Source organism: Pongo abelii, chromosome 11 (assembly GCF_028885655.2).
Source record: "Pongo abelii isolate AG06213 chromosome 11, NHGRI_mPonAbe1-v2.0_pri, whole genome shotgun sequence".
NCBI classification, from domain to species: Eukaryota; Metazoa; Chordata; class Mammalia; order Primates; family Hominidae; genus Pongo; species Pongo abelii.
In genome coordinates, this window is record NC_071996.2 from 72,684,831 (window position 1) to 72,688,051 (window position 3,221).

The following is a 3,221-nucleotide window of genomic DNA, read 5'->3' on the forward strand; positions in this document are numbered from 1 at the left end:
AGACATAAAGCAACTTAAAACTAAAATTCTAGAATCCCTAAATGCCATAGATCTACATGCCCAACAAATAGCCACATGGAAGGGTGTGCGAGATCATCTCTCCTGGATAGATCCCCATTCCTGGGGGCCACTCCTTCATTGGAAAAGAACGTTGCTAATTATACTCATGTTTGCTTATGTTATTTACTAATTCTAGGATGCAAAGCCAGAATATGAGCAATGACCGCCACGCCTGACAAACCTGTTCCTGCACAAATCTGTACTCTTCAATCAACAAAACCTAATGCAAAAAAACAGAAAAAGGGGGAGATGTAGGAGATCGGTCAGGATGGTGGGAAAAATTGTAGAAAGATGCAAACCTTCTTGAAAGGCTGGGAGGTTTTACAAAAGCTTTGGAAAAGGATTTGGCTGAAGGCAGCCAGATTCTCTGAAAGCTTAGGTTAGATAACAAGGGGATGTAAAGAAACTGCTCTAGATAAGTTAGTTTACTTAGGCCTCAAAACCTGGCCTTTAATCATCTTCACACAGGACTGCTCTCTCTGGGTTGGGGGTTTGGGGGGCTGGGGGATGACCCACAAGTGTGTTGACTCAGGCCTTTGTCATTGAATCTGCACTGAATAAATGCCTGCAGCACCAGCGGGTCAGGGTCGCGGCTGCTGACTGTTTACGACACCCTCCTCAGGGTCTGTAAATGGCCAGGTCTCCTAGCCTGCTCTTTCACTGGATACCTGTGTCTGAGTGTATTCTTTCATCCATCGTTCAGCCAGGGTCTGCAGGTTGGACCTGGCACTTGGCAAAGTACTTTATATAGTGTATCACCATATGTCACTTTTATTAATTAACTTATCAATGTCCTTTATGGCATTTCCCCATCTCCAGTACAGGATTCAGTCTAGGGTCAGGTATGGCATTTTGTTGTCATTTCTCTTTAGCCTCCTTTAATCTGGCTTTCACGATGTTGATTCTCCCATCTGACCCCACTCCACCATCACCCACCACCAATGCCCTTTTCTGTTCCTCACAAATTTGTGTCATCTTTGTGCAGGGCAATGCTAATCTTCTCTGTGTCATTTCAATTTTCACATATCTGCTGCCAAAGCAAGCACCGTGCACCATTTTTGTTTCAATAGCGTGTTCCTCATTGTGTGTTTGTCTCATGTTTCCTCATGGTCGGATTATATAATTTCAACCTGAATACCGTCCTATCCAGGGTGTCACATCAAGAGCCACACAATGTCATCTGTACTGCAGAAATGAGGTTAATTTTGATCACCTGGTCAAAAAGTGTTACACGGTTTCTCCTTGGTCTCGTTACCGTTTTGGTTTTTTTCTTCCTCACAACTAATAAGAAACTAATAATATGTGGGGATCACTTTAAGATTATGCAGATACCCTAACGATGACAATTGTGAGCGTACCTTTCCCATGCCAAGCACTGTGCATTCCAGATGTGGCCTCTTCCCATCCTAGGAGGGCTCCTTCATTTCTCACGACCACAAACGCATCTTCTCTTGGCTTGAAGCCCTCTCTTGGACGCACTGTATCAGGAGCAGGATCAGATCTGAGGTTGCTAATGTTGTGATTAGGAAGCTGCAGATAGAACTGGAGCAGACAAAAAGAGAAAAGAAGACATGTTAATGAGGGGGTCCCATCAAGAGGAGGAAACTGTCTTCAGAATCCTGGCTCAGCTCCAGGAAAGGGAGAAACAGACTCAAAGGGCTGGGAGGTTGGGGACTTAGAGTCACTGAGTCATACTAGTGAGACTTGGTCTTGTTCTGTGAAACTGAGCCCCTGGCTTCCCACACTCTGTGGGGCCAGCAGCCTGGGCACTTTTCTCTGCAGGGTTGTCAGTGGGCAGTGGTAACCCAGAACATCTGAGGAATGATACCCTTTAGAGCAAAGCCAGCGGCTGCCAAGGCTTTTAAAAAAACCAAAAAATCCAACAGCCTCATGACAAAGAAAAACAGGCCCAACTTTAATTGCTTCAGAGCCCCAGAAGAGCCATTTGAACTGCTATCCAGACCCCAAACTGTGCACAGCCATTCCAGGACAAAGCAGATGCCAAGGGGCCTGACAGAACTGAGCTGTGCTGGAAGCACACAACCGTGCAACCATTCACTGAGAAATTCTACCCAGGACCCAGGCAGCCAGGTTTTCATCCAGCTTTTCTGCAAAGGATAGCAAAGAATCAAATAAAGGAGTCTTCATTATTAAATTCTATTGCATGAACCCCAAATAGGCTTAAAAGGTATCTCTTTGATAGGCAGGTCCCTGAAGAAGAGCTACCAAGGAGCATGATGAGGGGTTTCTACCAAGTTGGGAAGGTGTCCTAGAAGGCAACAATTCTGTCCATCTGTCCATCCATCCATCCACCCATCCACCTATCCATCTGTCCATCCATCCATCCATCCACCCTCCACCCCATCCATCTGTCCATCCGTCCGTCCGTCCATCCATCCATCCGTTTGTTCTTTCATTCATTCAACCAATGAATATTTCTTTAGTAGCTACTATGTGCCTAGAGACCCAGGACACTGAGCTGGAGATGAAGTGGGAAGACAATGCCCCAATAATAAAAGAGAAAACTTCTGTCCTCGTAGGGTGAATAGGGAAAATCTTTACTTTTCCTGTCATTGAGGAAATGTATAGCCCTTAAGATCTTTGTAAATATAGAATCTAGACTCTTCTGAAAGAAAAAAACCTTTCTTTCCTTTCACTCTAGGAAAAGAAAAATAAACATGAGCTGACATTCATTAGAATCCACTAAAAGGTGGAATTTCACTTTGATATTGAGCTTTAGAACCAGCACACCACGGACCCCAGAGTGATTCAACACTTTTCTATGCCCTCTGTCTTGAGCTTGTAAAAATAGGTCAGGTAAGTGTGAGATGCCCAGAGGCTGTAAAAGGCTGGAAAGAAGGTCATAGGCCAGCCTCTCTGGGGACAGAGGGTTAGGATATGAGTGTGTATTCCAGGACAAGAGCACCTGTATCCCCAGAGGGCCCCTCACAGCCTGAGGAGGGCCATTTGCCTGAGCAATGTCCCAGTGCAAGGAATGGTTGGGTACCTCTGCAGTCTTATGCCAGGAGACTTTGGGGGAACAGAAGCAGCAGGGCTCTTCCTGAGCCAATGTGCAGGCTCCTGGGGACAGTTGAGATTTCTGCTGTATAAGGAATTAAATGGTTGGCATCTCACTCACCCATTGAAAATGCGCCCCAGGA

The 3,221-nt window shown here is 45.5% G+C and overlaps 1 non-coding gene across 1 annotated transcript; it reads right to left on the reverse strand.

Annotated features, from left to right (window-relative positions):
* Positions 1–1,000: 1,000 nt before the first annotated feature.
* LOC112132427 (U6 spliceosomal RNA) lies at positions 1,001–1,102 on the reverse strand. The gene has a single exon (XR_002914200.2). It is a non-coding gene; the product is annotated as a U6 spliceosomal RNA (small nuclear RNA).
* Positions 1,103–3,221: the final 2,119 nt, after the last annotated feature.